A 20,079-nucleotide genomic window follows, 5' to 3' on the forward strand; every position below is an offset into this window, starting at 1 on the left:
TGTTGTTTGAGGAGGTGAGGTGAATGGCTGGGGAACTGGGTGCAAGATTTCCTTTTCATTGTATATATATACCTTTTGAATTTTGTCCCATGTAAAGGAATAATTTAAAAACAGAATTACAAAAATCTTACTAATTAGTAGTCCAATGTTGGATAAGATTGGAGTAACTGCACTGCACATAGTAGGTATTCAATAAAGATGGAATGAATGAATAAATGAATAGATGGATGAATTAAGTGAAATGACTGAATAAGTGTCTTAAATCTATATTTTGATTACTAAAGCTTTCTGGAATTGTGAAATTTCATAACTGTATGAGACTTAATGTCTTTTTTTTTCTTTGAGCTGGACTCACTCTGTCATCCAGGTTGGAGTACAGTGGTGCAATCTCGGCTCACTGTAGATGGGGTTTCACCATGTTGCCCAGGCTGGTCTCGAACTCCTGACCTTGTGATTCGCCCACCTCGGCCTCCTAAAGTGCTGGGATTACAGGCGTGAGCCACTGTGCCTGGCTTAAATGTCTTTTTAAGAACAGAAATAGGTCTGAATTGGGAGAAAAAACTATTGTCACTTTGTTAGATTTCTAAGTCTAAGCTATTAGTCTTTATTACATCATAAAGGATGAAGAAATATATTTTTATATATGTCTACATTTGCTGAGGAGGCTAGTCCTGATCAATATTTTTCTGAAAGATGGTGAAAGGTAGAGCAGACTTCAAGTCAACATTTTTATTGCCTCTCCTACTTCAGTGAAGCTAACATCAAGGGCTTATACTAAGTGCAAAGTTACCTTTGATTTTGTTTACTGGTCTATGTCCTAAGATAGGCAATGCAGCTACCTATTGTATATTCAGATCAAGTCCTGGGGACTAGCATGGTTCTAAAATGTTGACGGCTTCCTGGAGACAAACTGATAAAGAGAAAACACTGGAATTCTAGTTATTTTTGTTGGGAAGATGAAGGCTGAGTTGCGGAATTTATTGCAGCATAGATTCTTAAAAGTTTTGCTAGATAAATAAAGACAACCAGATAAAAGTGGTTTTAGATTGAGCAACTCGATGTAAAATGCTTACAACAGTGCCTGGAACAGAGTATGTGCTTTAAATGTTAGCCGCTATTTATTATCATCATTATTATACTGACACTCACCATTTTATACCAACAAATAATTTAACAGCCATACATATACATCTATACAAATCAATCTGTATGATACTGAGACAAGAAATAGCTCTTTTTGTAGGAAATTTATAGTGATACATTTTGAAGAATGAAAGACAGAAAGTTAAATTGTTACAGAAAAAAATACTCCGTTTCTTTGAGGAAATGTTCTTTGCTAGTTCGGTTGGAGCTTTGCATCGAACGTTGAGAAAAGTTTATGGTCTATGGTCTTCCAAACAAGTTAAAAACAGAAATAACAATACCTAAGATAACAAACAGGCACCAATTATACAGTAATAATTTATTGCTTTTCAACAATTCTGGTGTGATAAAATTTAACTGAACCAAACTCCCCATGTATTTTGAATGTGAGAATCAAGCTTCCCAGGGAAGTCAGATACTTGAGACAGGACCTATAAAGTATCCTCCTTTTTAAATTTTTTTCCAGATGAAGGTAGAATGCCAAGTGAGGCTGAGAAAAACAAATAACCAGCTGCCTACAGACCTGCCTTCATAGGAATGGCCTTTGCCTTCATCTATGTGTGCCTCCATTTCTGAATGCCTTATTTCTGGATAACTTCCAGTCTATAAAAACAAAGGGAGGATAGATAAAAAAAGAACTGTACTACACTTGTACTGGACAATCAAGAGGTGAAAAATGTTCTTTAGTGAGTTAAAATCGTTTGGCAATCTCTTTGAAAGAAGTAGGCAAAAATCTTGAAAAAGTCCAAATTCTTAGTAGAGATTGTCTTAGAAAGGTTAACTTTTCACGTTGGCAGGAAGTAATACCCAAACACTAACACAAAATTTAAACTTATCTCCAATATGTAGATAGAAAAATCTATCCACGGGGCATTAGGCCTTTCTTATTTACCTTAAAATATACTGTTTCCCTCCTTCCTCCTAGCATTCTCTCCTAGGAAAAGGTTCTAGGGCTTTTGCATTCTTTTTTTTTTTTAAGAGACAAGGTCTTGCTACATTGCCCAGGCTGGTCTTAAACTCCTGTCCTCAAGGGATCCTCCCACCTCAACTTTTTTCAGACAGAGTTTCGCTCTGTCGTCCAGGCTGGAGTAGTGTCACGATCTTGGCTCACTGCAACCTCTACCTCCTGGGCTCAAGCGATTCTCCTTCCTCAGCCACCGAAGTAGCTGGGATTAAAGGCGCCTGCCACCACACCCAGCTAATTTTTGTATTTTTAGTACAGAGAGGGTTTCACTATGTTGGCCAGGCTGGTCTTAAACTCCTAACCTCAAGTCATCTGCCTGCCTTGGCCTCCCAAGGTGCTGGGATTACAGGTGTGAGCTACCGCCCCCAGCCCTGAATTCTTTTTTTGTTTGTTTTCTTGAGATAAGGTCTTGCTCTGTTGCCCAGTCTGGAGCGCAGTGGTGTGATCAAAGCTCAGTGTAACCTCAAACACATAGGCCCAAATGACTCTCCTGCCTCAGCCTCCCAAGTAGCTAGGACAACAGAAGTGTGCCACCATGCCCTGCTAATTTTTAATTTTTTTGTAGAGACAGGGTCTTGCCACTTTGCCCAGGTTGGTCTCAAACTCCTTGGCTCAAGAGATTTCCTGCCTTGTGAATCACTGAGCAGACCCCAGCATGCATTCTTCTAATTTTTTTAATTTATTTTTTCTTATTTTTTAAGTTTAAAGGAATGTTAAATTCCACAGATTCTTTTTTTTTTTTTTTTTGGAGATGGAGTCTTACTCTGTTGCCCAGGCTGGAATGCAGTGGCGAGATCTCGGCTCACTGCAATCTCTGCCTCCCGGGTTCAAGACATTCTCCTGCCTCAGCCTCCTGAGTAGCTGGGATTACAGGTACCCACCACCTAGCCCAGCTAATTTTTGTATTTTAGTAGAGATGGGGTTTCATCACGTTGGCCAGGCTGGTCTTGAACTGCTGCCTCAGCCAGCATGCATTCTTAATAGTAGACAATACATTAGGAGTTTGGAATGCCTGAATGCTTATCTATTAAAAAAATTTTTTTTGAGACAGGGTCTTGCTCTATCACCCAGGCTGGAGTGCAGTGGCATGATCATAGCTCATTGCAGCCTCAACCTCCTGAGATCAAGCAATCTTCCCATCTGGGCCTCCCAAAGCTGATACTACATGTGTGCCACCACATGCAGCTAATTGTTTTTTTTTTTTTCTTTTAAAGAAACGGGGTCTGGCTATGTTGGCCAGACTAGTCTCAAACTCCAAGGCTCAAGCAATCATCCTGCCTTGGCCTCCCAAAGCGCTGGGACTACAGGCATGAGCCACTGCTCCTGGCTGAAATACTTTAATTTTAAAGTACAAAGATTGCATACATTTTTGCTTGAGGTTCTTAGTGCTTCAAGAGATCCACCAAAATCCTAGAGGAATCCTTTCCATGAATTGGTAAAGCTTGTGAATATGTAATGTTAAAAAAACATAAGAGATGTAGGTATTCCAGAGAAGGTAGAGCAAGATAAAGATTTTAACTTACAAGCCAATGATTCTTTTTTTTTTCCCTAAGAGACAGTCTCGCTCTGTCACCCAGGCTGGAGTGCAGTGGCACCATCTCAGCTCACTGCGATCTCTGCCTCCTGGGTTCAAGCGATTCTCCTGCCTCAGCCTCCTGAGTAGCTGGGACTATAGGCGTGCACCACAACGCCCAGCTAATTTTTGTATTTTTAGTAAGGATGGGGTTTTACTATGTTGGCCAGGCTGGTTTTGAACTCCTGACCTCAGATGGATCCGCCTGCCTTGGCCTCCCAGAGTGCTGGGATTACAGGCATGAGCCACCGTGCCCAGCTGCCACTGATTTTTCCAAAATAATTATGCATCCCTGGGAAGGAAATAGGAAATGAAACGTTTTGTATATAATTTGGATTTGTAGGTGGCCTTTGTAAGTAATTTATTAGAAGGTAAACAATAATTATGTAGAAAGAACCTGGTTGGTAAATATAATAATTATGAAACCTTATTAATTTTTTTTTTTTTTTTTGAGACGGGGTCTCACTATGTCGCTCAGGCTGGAGTGCAGAGGTGTGATCTCGGCTCACTGCAAGCTCCGGCTCCCAGGTTCACGCCATTCTCCTGCCTCAGCCTCCTGAGTAGCTGGGACTACAGGCGCCTGCCACCACGCCTGGCGAATTTTTTTTTTGTATTTTTAGTAAAGACGGGGTTTCACCATGTTAGCCAGCATGGTCTCGATCTCTTGACCTCGTGATCCACCCGCCTTGGCCTCCCAAAGTGCTGGGATTACAGGCATGAGCCACTGCGCCCAGCAGAAACCTTACTAATTTACATTAATTAGCAGGAAAGCTGAATTAAAAAGAGGTCTGAATCATAGAATTACTAAAACTGCTCCCCCTTAATCTACCTGCCTCTCCTCCATCTCCATGTTATTCTGCACACAGTTTACCAAGTGGAAGGAAGAAGTGCTTTTTATTTTTTTAATTTATTTTTTTTTTTTTTGAGATGGAGTCTCGCTCTGTCACCCAGGCTAGAGTGCAGTGGCACGATCTCGGCTCACTGCAACCTCTGCCTCCCTGGTTCAAACGATTCTCCTGCCTCAGCCCCCCAAGTAGCTGGGACTACAGGCACACTACCACATCTGGCTAATTTTTTTTGTATTTTTAGTAGAGATTGCGTTTCACCATGTTGGCCATGCTTGTCTCGAACTCCTGACCTCAAGTGACCCGCCCACCTCAGCCTCTCAAAGAGCTGGGATTATAGGCGTGAGCCACCACGCCTGGCCAAGAAGTGCTTTATATGAAGAAGAAACAGCCTGTACAAAGGTTCAGCGTTGGGACTATGAAACAGTTCTGCATTTTCCTGCCTCATCATCCTCCTCATCCCCATCCTTTCCTATAACGTCAAGATTTTGAACAAAATAAATGAATCAAAATAATCTAGCACTTAAGAACAGAAGCTAGGAATTAAGTAGACCTAGATTTAAATATCAGTTTTATAGTATTTATAAACTACAAATTACCCAATTTTGACTAAGCATAATTTAGTGATATCCCTATAAGTTCTGGCAGATGGAATAAGATTGCCCTAGGTTCTTGGTGAAGGCCTTTGTTTAGAAGCATGGTTGCAGTGACTGAGAATTCCCCCACTAACTCCTGTAGTCCAGACTTCCCTCATTCCACTGGATTCTGTTAAATGGTCTTGGTAGCCTGAATTATGCACTCCCACGTTATGGTTAAAGCATACTTGGGCTGTGTTTCATTCATGATATGGTCTTCCCTGGGTTGATCAAATGAGTAACTGGTGAAACAAATGAAATACTTATGATAGAGTTAGAAAGCTCCCAGGTTGACTATCTTTGAATTGGAAACAGGAGCAAAAACCCATTATCTAGCCCATCTGAGCCTAATGGGAACATGAGATGAAGGCCATACCTAATCCTCTGCTTGGATGGCTACACTGATATGTTACCCATTTGCAATGTATGGTTTTGTGCTTCTCACTGACCTCTTGTGTGGCATGTAACATCTCCAGATTCTAGCTCCTGCTGTGACTATAGTAAGTGTACATGTGACAAGGTAATGAGCTATGTGTGCAGGGGGAAATGGGGTAGTGGTGAAAACAATGGCTGCAAGCAGAATGGTGTATTCTGAGCTTGTTGAGTTACTATCCTTTTGGTTTTGGGGTAACTGAGTAGACTAGCTGTCCTAGTAGGTAGCATAGAACAAAGAGTATTCCTTGGCCAGGCGCAGTGGCTCACACTTGTAATCCCAGCACATTGGGAGGCCGAGGCAGGCAGATAACCTGAGTTCAGGTGTTCGAGACCAGCCTGGCCAACATGGTGAAACCTCGTCTCTACTAAAAATATAAAAATTAGCCAGGCGTGTTGGCAGGCACCTATAATCCCAGTTACTGGGGAGGCTGAGGCAGGAGAATTACTTGAACCTGGGAGGCAGAGGTTGCAGTGAACCAAGATCCCAAGATTGCGCCATTGCACTCCAGCCTGGTGACAAGAGTGAGACGTCGTCTCAAAAAACAAAAAAAGGAACAGAGAGTATTCCTACAAGATTTCCAGTTTCTTTCTTGCTATTAAATTAGTGGTGGTAAACAGTAAGAGGTATATGTATATCTCTAAGACTGTAAAGAGGGCTCTCCCAAAGCAGTATAAAACTAAAGGCCTCAGACTGAGGCCATGAATTTAAGACACTAGGGAAAAAAGAACTTGTCCATTTAGCGGTGCAGTGTGGGGCTGAAGGCTGTTTAGTGCAAAAGATGAAGTGAGCCATTTCAGCCACTGTGGCCACGGTGACAAAAATGGAACCATGGGTCTTGGATAGGGGGAAATTATGAAGTTGTACGGAAATCCACCAGGTCTCTTTTTTATTTTATTTTATTATTATTATACTTTAAGTTTTAGGGTACATGTGCACAATGTGCAGGTTGGTTACATATGTATACATGTGCCATGCTGGTGTGCTGCACCCATTAATTCGTCATTTAGCATTAGGTATATCTCCCAAAGCTATACCTCCCCCCTCCCCCCCAACCAGGTCTCTTAAACTCAAATCCTCATCTGCCAAAAGTAACAACGAAAGGACTGTCTCCATACAGGGATGGGACTGCCAAAATGACCCTCATTCTGATATTCAACTTTTCCTTGGGGATCTTTCATAAATCACCCTTGGCACTGGGAAGAAGCGTTCTGCTTTCTACTTTTTTTTTTTTTTTTTTTTTTGCGACAGTCTTACTCTGTCGTTGGACTGCAGTGACGCGATCTCAACTCACTGCAACCTCTGCCTCTGGGGTTCAAGCGATTCTCCTGCCTCAGCCTCCCAAGTAGCTGCGATTACAGATGGCTGCCACCATGCCCGACTAATTTTTGTATTTTTTTTTTTTTTTTAGCAGAGATGGGGTTTCACCACGTTGGCCAGGCTAGTCTCAAACCCTTGATCTCAAGTGATCCACCGAACTCAGCCTTCTGGGATTACAGGTGTGAGCCACCACGGCCGGCTCTACCTATCTCTTTGTTTTTGAGATGGGGAATTTCACTCTTGTTGCCCAGGATGGAGTGCAATGGCACGATCTGGGCTCACCACAACCTCCGCCTTCTGGGTTCAAGTGATTCTCCTGCCTCAGCCTCCCAAGTAGCTGGGATTACAGGCCTGTGCCACCACGCCTGGCTAATTTTGTATTTTTAGTAGAGACGCGGTTTCTCCATGTTGGTCAGGCTGGTCTCGAACTCCAGACCTCAGGTGATCCGCCCGCCTCGGCCTCCCAAAGTGCTGGGATTACAGGCGTGAACCACCGCGCCTGGCTGGCTCTACCTATTTCTTAAATACTGCAGCAGAGACTATGCTGAAATAGACTGGTCTGCTGGCTGCCATGTTTTGTTTGCCCCACCCCACATCTGCCTGCCTAGTCCTTTTTTTCCTTTTTTTTTTTTTTTTTTGAGACAGAGTGTCGCTCTGTTGCCCAGGCTGGAGTGTAGTGGCGCGATCTTGGCTCACTGCAAGCTCCGCCTCCCAGGTTCACGCCATTCTCCTGCCTCAGCCTCCAGAGTAGCTGCGACTACAGGCGCCCGCCACCACGCCCAGCTAATTTTTTCTATTTTTTAGTAAAGACGGGGTTTCACCGTGTTAGCCAGGATGGCCTCAATCTCCTGACCTCGTGTTCTGCCCACCGCGGCCTCCCAAAGTGCTGGGATTACAGGCGTGAGCCACCGCGCCCAGGCGCCTAGTCCTTATTTTCTAACTCCCACACAATTTTTTGTTGTTGTTGGTTCCACCTTTATATTAATTAAAAATAAAGTTAGGAGTTTTAAGAATTCTATTTTTCTTCTGAATTAATGAATAATGTATTATGTAGAAATGTCAAGCAAGTTTGGGCTGTTATTAGTGCTGTATAGGGTACTGCTTCATGAAGTACACTGTAAATGCTTGAATTTGGATGCCTAGAAGGGTGTGGCACTTCTTTTCCTCCATACTGCTTACCATTTCTTGTTGACTTATACTGGGCTAATTAACTTTTTCTTGGTCCTTAAATGCTTCTCAGTTTGAATCCTTGATTTAGATTAAACTTGATTGACGGAAGTTCAGGAACAGACTTACAAAATATGAGTGTTTACTTTCATTTTTGGTTCTCCTGGAGTAGGCAGCTCTGTGACAGAAGCTATTTCCCCTGATCAGTGAGAAGGGCCTTCAACAATTCTTAACTCTTCCAAGTTCAGATGTAAAGAGGCATATCCACAAGTGCCACCTTCCATCTGTTCCATGTTCCAAGATTTTCTGGTGAGGATTCTCTTTTTCTTTGAATGACTGATAATGAGAACACCTACTATATAGAGGGAAATCTTTATACCCTACCCACAGGGTATGGCCTTATTCCATGACTGCAAAAAAAAAAAAAAAAACTTATCAGAGTGCAATAATAGGTATAACATCTGAACCCATGATTTGTGCAAGAGGTAAGACAGAGGGAGGGTAGGGAGGAAGGCTTCACTCTAATATGCAGCTCAGAAGTAGGTTTGGTAGCTACTGGACCTCACGTTGGCACAGGTGTCACAGGTATTGTGTGGTGCAGGGATTCATGGCAGATTTGGGGTTCTCAGAGGTCACCACAAATTGAATAGTATGCTTTATTTAAGCCTCATCTTGCTCACCAGTGCAGCAGTATGAAGGTCCAGGTAGAACACCCAGGTCTGGATCCCCAGGCAGATGGATACACAAAGCCAGTCACTGTGATGTTAGAGGCCTCCTTCGCTGCATGCACCCCTCAGCTGAATCACAGCAGGCTTGATGTGCAGCTGTCCAATAATTCCAACTATCTGCTGCTGCTTTGGGTGAGGGCTATAAAGTCCAGGTTCTCACACTGAATGATCTTATAGCATGGAATATGGGGACCAGGACACCCAGAACTTCCTAGAAATAGGTGACCTTAAAATTAAGCTGTTAGTTGGCTGGGCGTGGTTACTCACACCTGTAATTCCAGCACTTTGGGAGGCTGAGGTGGGTGGATCACTTGAGGTCAGAAGTTCAAGACTAGCCTGGCCAACATGGTGAAATCCCATCTCTACTAAACATACAAAAATCAGCCTGGTGTGGTGGCATGCGCCTGTAATCCCAGCTGCTTTGGAGGCTGACACAGGAGAATTGCTTGAACCCACCGAGGGGGCGGACGTTGCAGTGAGCCGAGATCGCGCCACTTCACTCCAGCCTGGGTGAAAGAGTGAAACTCCATCTCAAAAAATAAATAAATAAATAAATAGATAAGCTGCTAACAAAACCATGTCCCATCATCTTTGTCCCCAACTTAGCTGACTAGAGACTGATAACTACCCCAAATTCAGATAAGCAAGGGGTAGTTCTCTGTGGTGAATCTCTGGTTTCAAAGGCACCTTTCATGGCACATGCTTTCATAATGGTTGTTTTGCTCTACTAACATAAAAGGAACCCAAAACAGGGTTTTTCTAAGTCAAGATGGCCTTAAATTCTATGGATTAGTCTCCTATGGTATTAATAGCTAAAAATGACAATTTCTACTTGTGTATTTTTGGTGAAAACTAAATGATGACTACTTTCTTTTTTTTTTTTTTCAGGCAGTCTTGCTCTGTTGCCAAGGCTGGAGTGTGATGGTGCGGTCTCAGCTCACTGTAAACCTTCCCTCCCAGGTTCAAGCCATTCTCCTGCCTCAGCCTCCCAAGTATCTGGGACTACAGGTGCCTGCCACCACATCTGGCTAATTTTTGTATTTTTAGTAGAGACAGGGTTTCACTATGTTGGCCAGGCTGGTCTCAAACTCCTGACCTCGTGATCCATCTGCCTTGGCCTCCCAAAGTGCTGGGATTACAGGCGTGAGACAACTTGCCCGGCCATGATGACTACTTTCTGATGACTCGAGACAATACTGATTATGTGACCTTGGGGAAGCTACTTAACCTCTCTGTATCTGTATATGTCTGTAAAATGGGGATTGTAACAGTTCCTAGTTTATAGCATTTTTGTGAGGAATTAATGAGTGTTACTACATCTAAAGTGCTTAGAGCAATGCTTGGCATATGGTAAGTATCCCAGAAATCTTGGCTATCATCAATTTATTATTGTTATTATTGAACTCCCCATCCCATTTGCCTAAAATACTTTACTAGAGATGGAAGGAAGAAAGGAGGGAAGGGAGGGAGGAAAAGAGGGAGGTGGGGAAGCTACTCAGGGTTAGGACTTTTAGTAGCTAGGGGTCAAGGAAGAAAACAGGTCTGGCAAATACATAGGACCATCTCTAGAAAGAATGCTTCCTAGAAAAGGTCCTAAATAGCGATGATGTAGGTTACAAAGAGCACAGGTCAAAACTATCCCCCTGGGCTAGCAAAAACAAGGAACAGGAGTCAAGCCATATCAGACCAGAGTGGGAATTAGGATGACATAGATTGAGCCTCAGGTAATCTGGTTGAAAACAAATTTAATTTGGCCGGGTGCAGTGGCTCACGCCTGTAATCCCAGCACTTTGGGAGGCCAAGGTGGAAGGATCACGAGGTCAGGAGATCGAGACCATCCTAGCTAACATGGTGAAACTCCATCTCTACGTGGTGGTGGGTGCCTGTAGTCCCAGCTACTCGGGAGGCTGAGGCAGGAGAGTGGCGTGAACCCGGGAGGCCGAGCTTGCAGTGCGCCAAAATCGTGCCACTGCACTCCAGCCTGGGCGACAGAGCAAGACTCCATCTCAAAAAAAAAAAAAAAAAAAGGACAACAAATTCAATTTGAAGATAAATGGGTCAAAAAGGAATATTCTCAGCTGCTTGTTTTCCATATGGATTGTTTTGCCACCTTTAAAGTTTTAAAGCAGTACTGTCAGATTATCATAATATTTTAGGTATGTTTCAAACTTTTGTGCTTTTTAATCTAAATTAATTCTTAGATAATTATTAAGAAGCAACGTAAATGTTTCATATTATCAAGCCATTGCAAATATATATATATATTTTTTGAGACAAAGGCTCGCTGTCGCCCAGGCTGGAATGCAGTGGCGCCATCTTGGCTCACTACAACCTCTGCCTCCCGGGTTCAAGCGATTCTCTGCCTCAGCCTCCCAAGTAGCTGGGATTACAGGCACCCGCCACCAATTTTTGTATTTTTAGTAGAGACAGGGTTTCACCACTTTGGCCAGGCTGGTCTGAAACTCCCGACCTCGTGATCCACCTGCCTCAGCCTCCCAAAGTGCTGGGATTACAGGCATGAGCTGCCACGCCCAGCCTGCAAATATTTAAAAAGTAGTAAACAGCGGCCAGGCGTGGTGGCTCACGCCTATAATCCCAGCAATTTGGGAGGCCGAGGCGGGTGGATCTGAGGTCAGGAGTTCAAGACTAGCCTGGCCAACATGGTGAAACCCTGTCTCTACTAAAAATACAAAAATCAGTTGGGCATAGTGGCACGCCCCTGTAAGCCTAGCTACTTGGGAGGCTGAGGCAGGAGAATCGCTTGAACCCGGGAGGCCGAGGTTGCAGTGAGCTGAGATCGCGCCACTGCACTCCAGCCTGGCAGACAGAGTGAGATTCCGTGTTAGTGGAAAGAAACAGTATGTACAATATGATTCCTTAAGAAACATATATATATGTGTGTGTGTGTGTCTGTGTGTGCACAAAAAAATTCTCAAAGGCCCAAAGAAGCAATAAAGCAAATCCCTGGCCACCAGAATAACTAAACATACAAAAAACCAGCAGTTGGAAACAATAATTTTTGACTTATTTGTCATGTTGAAGACATTTTTATTGCAAACATTTTGTTTTCTAGCAAACTATTTTGACTGTGTCATGCCATGTCAGTAGAGTGCCAGAGAAGTAACTGATTAGGATACTAAACTGGTGCAGGCTGGTAAGATAAGTGATAGGTCAAAACAGAGCAAGGAGAGCTGAAGAGAAATGGGGGAGGTCAGGAAGGAGCTTAGAGTGCATCTCACGAATACCGAGTTAGTCTTTCTTTAAAGAATGGCAAAATTCATCCTAGATCCAGACATAGGCCTTTGAAAGCAGTAGGACTACACCTGACATATAACCTGAAATTAGATGATGATATTCTGAATGAGAGGGCTCTCAACTTTAAAGAAAGAATGTCTTTAGGATTGGCATTATCTTCTTTACTCCAGGTATTTGCTTAGCAAACCTTTTTTCAAACATGGTTCAAAAGCAAATCACATTTTCCATATTCCCTATTAAATTATTATCTATTATGGGGGGGGGGGGCAGTGTTCTTAATGACAAAATATTGTTTAAAAAGAATCCTTTCCTAAAAGAAATCAGGAAGATAATTCCATTTACAATAACTACACAAAAATAAGATACTTAAGAATAAACTTTTAAAAAAAATTTTTATTATTATTACACTTTAAGTTTTAGGGTACATGTGCACAATGTGCAGGTTTGTTACATATGTATACATGTGCCATGTCGGTGTGCTGCAAAAAAAAAAAAAAAAAAAAGAATAAACTTAACCAAGGAGGTTAAAGATCTCTAAACTGAAAAACTATAAAACCCTGATGAAAGAAATTGAAGAAGACACAAATGAATGGAAAGACGTTTCATGTTCATGGGAGAATTAGTATTGTTAAAACACCCATACTACCCAAAGTGATCTACAAACTAAATATAATCTCTATCAAATACCTATAATATATTTCACAGAAATAAAAAAGACAGCCAGGCGCGGTGGCTCACTCTGTAATTCCAGCACTTTGGGAGGCAGAGGAGGGCGGATCACCTGAGATCAGGAGTTCGAGACCAGCCTGACCAACATGGAGAAACCCTGTCTCTACTAAAAATACAAAATTAGCCAGGCATGATGGCGCATGCCTGTAATCCCAGCTACTAGGGAGGGTGAGGCAGGAGAATCACTTGAACCTGGGAGGCAGAGGCTGCGGTGAGCCGAGATTGTGCCATTGCACTCCAGCCAGGGCAACAAGAGCAAAACTCCTTCTCGAAAAAAAAAAAAAAAAAAAAAAAAAAAAAAAAAGACAATCATTAAATTCATATGGAGCCACAAAAGACTCAAATAGGCAAATCAATCCTGAGCAAAAATAACAAAGCTGAGGCATCACAGTACTTGATTGCAAAATGTACTACAAGGCTATAGTAACCAAAACAGCATGGTATTGGCATAAACACAAACACAGAGACCAATGAAAGAGAATAAAGAACCCAGAAATAAATTCATGCATCCATGGCCAACTGTTTTTCAACAAAGGTGCCAAGAACATGCACTGGGAAAAAGACAGTTTCTTCAATAAATGGTGCTGGGAAAATTGGAAAGTCACATGCAGAAGACTAAGACTAGACCCTGTCTCCACTATATACACAAATCAACTCAAAATGGATTAAAGACTTATATATAAAACTTGAAACTATGAAATTACTAAAAGAAAACATAAGGGAAATGCTTTGCAACACCGGGTTGGGCAAGGGTTTTTAAAAAGAGATCTCAAAGCACAGACAACAAAAGCAAAAAATAGATCAATGGGATTACATCAAACTGAAAAGCTTTTGTACTTAAAAAGGAAACAAGTAACAAAATGAAGAGAAAATCTACAGAATGGAAGAAAATATAAGCAAACTATACATCTCACAAGGAGTTAATATCTGAAGAATATATAATAACTTAATTCAACAATGAAAAACAAATTATCTTAATTTAAAAGTGGGCAAAAGACCTTAATAGGCATTTCTCAAAAGAAGACATACAAATGGCCAACAGGTACATGAAAAAATGCTCAACATCCCTAATCATCAGGCAAATGCAAATCAAAATCACAATGAGATATCATCTCACTCTAGTTAGAATGGCTATTAACAAACAGACAGGCTGTGCGGTGGCTCATGCCTGTAATCCCAGCACTTTGGGAGGCTGAGGCAGGTGGATCACTTGAGGTCAGGAATTCAAGGCCAGCCTGGCCAACAGTTACATGAAAAAATCCTCAACATCCCTAATCATCAGGCAAATGCAAATCAAAATCACAATGAGATATCATCTCACTCTAGTTAGAATGGCTATTAACAAACAGACAGGCTGCGCAGTGGCTCATGCCTGTAATCCCAGCACTTTGGGAGGCTGAGGCAGGTGGATAACTTGAGGTCAGGAATTCAAGGCCAGCCTGGCCAACATAGTGAAACCCCGACTCTACTAAAAATACAAAAATTAGCCAGGTATGGTGGCACATGCCTATAGTCCCAGCTACTCAGGAGGCTGAGGCAGGAGAATTGCTTAAACCCACGAAGCAGAGGTTGCAATGAGCCAAGATTGCACCACTGCACTCCAGCCTGAGTGACACAGTGAGACTCTGTCTCTGTCTTAAAAAACAAAACAAAACAAAACAAAAAAAACAACTGTTGGCAAGGATGTGGAGAAAAGACAACACTCGCACATTTTTGGTGGAATTACAAATTAGTACAGCAGCTATAGAAGACAGTCTTTAATCCATTTTGAGTTGATTTGTGTATATGGTGGAGACAGGGTCTAGTCTTATTCTTCTGCATGTGACTTTCCAATTTTCCCAGCAACGTTTATTTAAGAGACTATCTTTTCCCCAGTGTGTGTTCTTGGCACCTTTGTTGAAAATTTTTTCCTCAAAAAATTAAAAATAGAACTACTGTATGAGCCAGAAGTCCCACTAGTGGCTATATATTCAAAGGAAATGAAATCAGTTACATTGAAGTGGTATCTGCCCTCCTATGTTTACTGCAGCACTATTTACAATAACCAAGATATGGAATCAACCCAAACATCTAACAGTGAATGAATGAATAAAGAAAATGTGAGGCCAGGCACGGTGGCTCATGCCTGTAATCCCAGCACTTTGGGAGACCGAGGTGGGTGGGTCACTTGAGGTCAGGAGTTCCAGACCAGCCTGAGTAATAAGGTGAAACCCCGTCTCTACTAAAAATACAAAAATTAGCCAGGCGTGGTGGCAGGCGCCTGTAATCCCAGCTACTTGGGAGGCTGAGGCAGAAGAATTGCTTGAATTTGGGAGGCGGAGGTTGCAGTAAGCTGAGATTGCACCACCGCACTCCAGCCTGGGGAACAGAGCCAGACTCAGTCTCAAAAAAAAAAAAAAAAAGAAAAAGAAAAAGGAAAAAAAGAGAAAACGTGGTACATATGGATTACAGAATATTATACAGCTGTAAAAAAGCATGAAATCTTGCCATTTGTGAAAATACGGTTAAACCTGGAGGACATTATGTTAAGTGAAATAAGCCAGACACAGAAAGATAAATACTGTATGATCTGTGGAATCTAATTTTTTTTAAAGAAAGAGTTTATATCTTAGAAGCAGAGAGAACAGTGGTTATCTGAGACTAGAAAGGGGAGAGGGGAAAGGAGGATAGGGAGAGGTTGGTCAACAGGTACAAAGTGACAATTAGATTGGAAGAATAAGTTCTGGTGTTTTATTGCACAGTAGGGTTGCTGTTAACAATAAGGTATTGTATATTACAAAATAGCATGAGGTGAGAGATATGCTAAGTACCCTGATTTGATCAGTATACAACATTTGTATGTATGGAAACACCAAAACTGTAACCTAGAATATGTACAATTACAATGTGTCAATTAAAAAAAGAATCCTTTCCTGTATTGTTTATTGTTACTAAAATGGGCAAAATAGCACCTTCCTATCTACTACATCACAGAAATGGTGAAGTAACTGAAAGAATGTAAGTTAAGTAGGTGAATTCCAGAGAACACACTGTAATTTCATCTTTCTTTTTTCAGATAACGCAATAGAGCAACTTACTCAGCTTAAAGAGTACCTATATCATAATTTTTGAAGTTTGCATTTGCATTTCTTATTGCATCACTAACTTCCGAAGTTACAACTCTTACCTTGAAATCTTCCCAAGATTTGCTCACTTAACCAGCTTGCAAACAACAGTCCGGCATTTTCCTGAGGCAGATTACCATAGCAGCATCCAGTCTATCAACCTTTAAAACAGAAAGTGAATCCTAAGAATTTTGTGATAAAGCTAAAAGCCAGTAGAGAGTACCAGGCCTTCTCTGGTTCTGATGTAATGATTCTGAAAGACCCCCATGACAAAATATTTTATCTTAAAGGTTGTACTTGTTCTTTATACTTAAAGAAACTGGAGTTTCTGATCATGCCAATCATTAGATGGGAGGCCTCAGACAAGTCTTTTAGCATCCCTGGGCCTTAATTTCCATTTCTGTAAAAAGTCAGGAGTGCCTTAGATGATCTCCAATTTCCTCTCCACTCTGATTTCTCATCCTATGCTCCCTAGTTCATTTCTTCAATGTCGTGTGCCTCAAATCAGGAAAAAAACCTGGCAGAAGAGCAAGGATTTTACCTGTATTATTTTATTATTTTCACCAGCTCACCCACCCACCGTGTTTCTATTTTTCCAGGTAAGAGCCTTGTAGTTGCTTTTAATTTTTCCCTTTTATGTACTTTAGACAAATTATGACATTAATTCATAAATACAGAACACTTTCCAAGTTTTACCAATTACTTCTGCAGATACTATCTCATTTGATTAACACAACAGTTCAGGCTAGTAGGTATTATTTTTAATTTATCTGGCGAGGAAACTAAAGCCCAGGGAAGTTCAGTGAATTAATTGCCCAGAATAACACAGATAGCAGTTATGGGACCAGATCTTTTTTTTTTTTTTTTCTTTTTGCACTCTGTCACCCAGGCTGGAGTGCAGTGGCACCATCTCGGCTTACTGCAACCTCTGCCTCCTGGGTTCAAGCGATTCTCCAACCTCAGCCTCCTGAGTAGCTGGGATTACAGGTGCATGCCACCACGCCAGGCTAATTTTTGTATTTTTAGTAGAGACGGGGTTTCACCATGTTGGTCAGGCTGGTCTCGAACTCCTGACCCCGTGATCCGCCCGCCACAGCCTCCCAAAGTGCTGGGATTACAGGCATGAGCCACTGCCCCTGGCCTATTTATTTATTTATTTACTTATTTAGATGGAGTTTTGGTCTTGTTGACCAGGCTGGAGTGCAATGGCGTGATTTCAGCTCACCACAACCTCCACCTCCCAGGATTATAGGCATGCGCCACCACGCCTGGCTAATTTTGTATTTTCAGTAGAGACAGGGTTTCTCCATGTTGCTCAGGCTGGTCTCAAACTCCTGACCTCAGGTGTTCTGCCTGCCTTAGCCTACCAAAGTTCTGGGATTACAGGCGTGAGCCACCGTGCCCGGCCTAGGCCTATTTTTTTTTTTTGCATTTTTTAGTAGAGACAGGGTTTGGCCATGTTGGCCAGGCTGATCTTGAACTCCTGACCTCAGGTGATCCACCCACCTCAGCCTCCCAGAGTGCTGAGATTACAGGCGTGAACCACCGTGCCCGGCCGGGACCAGGTCTTCTGATTCCAAAGTCTTCACAACACTAAAATCTATTAAAGCAGATCCAGGTTTTGTAGGGCCTGAGGTGTCTATAATTTTGATGACTGTCTATCTTCAAGGATAGGAGTACAAAACTGCAATACAACACAAAGTATGATCCTGTTGAACATACTGTTAGGGCCCCTCTCAGAGCCTCCTTAGGGTCTATTCAAGGGAAGGGCATCTAGGGTTAATCTTTAGGGTTAGGTCTCATTAATGTTTTCTATATGCTAGACACTGCAAAATAAATACTAATTTTTTTTTTTTTGAGACGGAGTCTCACTCTGTTGCCTAGGCTGGACAGGCTGGAGTGCAGTGGCACCATCTCGGCTCACTGCAACCTCCACCTCCCAGGTTCAAGTGATTCTTCTGCCTCAGCCTCCCAAGTAGCTGGGACTACAGGCACATGCTACCACACCTGGCTACTTTTTGTATTTTTAGTAGAGACAGGGTTTCACCACATTAGCCAGGCTGGTCTTGAACTCCTGACCTCGTGCTCCACCCGCCTCGGCACCCCAAAGTGCTGGGATTACAGGCATGAGCCACTGCACCCGGACCTTTTTTTTTTTTTTTTTTTTTTTTGAGACGGAATCTCACTCTATTGCCCAGGCTGGAGTGCAATGATGAGATCTTGGCTCACTGCAATCTCTGCCTCACGGGTTCAAACAATTCTCCTGTCTCAACTTCCTGAGTAGCTGGTACTATGCACTACGCATGGCTAATTTTTGTATTTTTAGTATTGGCAGGGTTTCACCATGTTGGCCAGGCTAGTCTCAAAATCCTGGCCTCAAGTGATCCTCCCACCTCGGCCTCCCAAAGTGCTGGGATTACAGGCTTGAGCCACCACGCCGGCCTGAAATAAATACTAGTTTTATTATCATAATAACCCTGAGGTAGGTATTATCCTTGTTTTACAGAGTTGGGAGTGAGGCTTGGAAAGGTAAAATGACTTGCCTGAGGACACAGAGCTGGTAAGTGCAAGAATCAAATTTGGAACTCAACAGATCTGGCTCTCAGGTCTATAGTGTGAATCTACCACCCTATGGGGCTCTATAAGCCTTCTTTTGAGGTTTCCTGGGATTCATCTTATTTAACCACTTCTCACTACATTCCATAGAACAGGCCCTTATATATTTACTTCTGAACCAGACTGAGGATCCTGTCTCTCTAACTTAATTCTCCTTACCATCTACCTGAATGCTGCTGCCACCCTAGCACTGCTCTTATAAGTCCTAGCTGCCCCAATGACCCGAAATGCCTTCCCTTTCTCCGTGTTTATCAAATGTAAAAAGCAATTACTGTATTACTCACTAGTAGTACTTGGCCGTGGATGCCATACTGTCTTCTAATATACTGAACTGTTATTGGAAAGCACATGGGACCTCTCAGGACCTGATCCTCCAATCTCTACTCTTCTTCAATCTCAGGTTCTTCATTTGCAAAACAGAAACCATAAGGCCTACCTCCCAGGGTTGCTGTGAGAATTGAGGGGGAGGGTAAGTGAGGGGGTGAGTCCTGGAAGGGAGGAAGACACGAGGGGAAGGGCAGGGTCCTGGCAAGCAGCAAGTGCTCAACAGATGTTGGTTAATTTGTGCCTAAGTCTCCCCCAAAAACTTGCAAGCTCTTTGAAGGCAGGGGCCTTGCCTCATATTTTTCGGTATTTCTCAAAAGTCCTAGACATCAAAAACACCCCATGGTTATTTGATCACTTCAACACACACACGTTGGTTATGCGGTCACAGCGGCTATTATGTTAAAAACAGGCTCTGGAGTGTGACTTCAAATGCTGGCCGCTGACAAGCTGGACCGTCTGGAAAGTTACTTCACCTCTCTGAGCCTCGGGTGCCTTATTTACAAAATGTTCATGGCAGTGCCCACTTCACAGGGCTGAGGATTACAGAGGATAATCCGGGTGAGGCGCATCAGCCCCAGCGCCGCCTGCCACAATTCTATCCGGCCCCACATATGCATCGTCCATAAGCGTCCGGCCCCTGCATTCTCGCTTTTCCACGTGGCCGAGGTGCACACCCCAACCCACTGGGCCAGTCTCCCCACCCTCTTACCTGCTCTTCTTTCCCGACTCGTCTTTAATACCCACCAGGAGCCAATCGCCGCGGGCCTGGCTCTATGGTGGCAAGTTGCATGGGTTCTCCCATCAGGACCTCCCGATGAGCCTACGAGGTCGGTTCTACTACTGTCGCCACTTCAAAGGGAGGAAACAGGCCCGGAGGGTTGGGGAACTTCCCGAGGTCACTGAACTGGTGTCAGGCCCGGATTGGAATCCAAACACATCCCAGCCCATGCCCGGCTCTACAGCGCCGGCCCCCAGCGTCTTCCCGGGTGCCAGCGGCACCCGCATCCATTCAAATGCTGCCCAGTCCCCGCTCCTCAGTCGCTTCCCGCTACTCCACACGCGCATCTCCCCCACCCGTCAGGGTCAGGCCTCTTGGTGACTTTTCCTTTTTCTCTGGCAGAAACTGAGGGGTGAGACCGATGGTTGTGTCCCGAACGAGGGCAGATTGCCTAGAGCTCGTCAGACAGGGACCCAAGGGCGAGTCTGGCAGGGTGTGGTAGCTCCGCGCCGCTCAGAAGAG

The 20,079-nt window shown here is 43.1% G+C and overlaps 1 long non-coding RNA gene across 9 annotated transcripts in view; it reads right to left on the reverse strand.

Moving 5' to 3' along the window:
• Positions 1-19,939, reverse strand: part of LOC104002302 (uncharacterized) — a 70,933-nt gene extending 50,994 nt beyond the window's left edge. For 6 of the 9 annotated variants that reach the window (XR_010159082.1, XR_008539937.2, XR_008539936.2 and 3 more), the window contains exons 1-2: positions 19,549-19,939; positions 15,959-16,057 (exon numbers count right to left, since the gene is read on the reverse strand). This is a non-coding gene — a long non-coding RNA (uncharacterized LOC104002302). Of the gene's footprint in view, positions 1-1,094; positions 8,491-8,760; positions 9,315-15,958; positions 16,058-19,548 lie in introns of those variants that run through there. The other 3 variants (XR_010159084.1, XR_008539939.2, XR_674515.5) reach the window with 3 other exon arrangements.
• Positions 19,940-20,079: the final 140 nt, after the last annotated feature.

This window comes from Pan troglodytes, chromosome 1 (genome assembly GCF_028858775.2).
Source record: "Pan troglodytes isolate AG18354 chromosome 1, NHGRI_mPanTro3-v2.0_pri, whole genome shotgun sequence".
Classification (NCBI taxonomy): Eukaryota; Metazoa; Chordata; class Mammalia; order Primates; family Hominidae; genus Pan; species Pan troglodytes.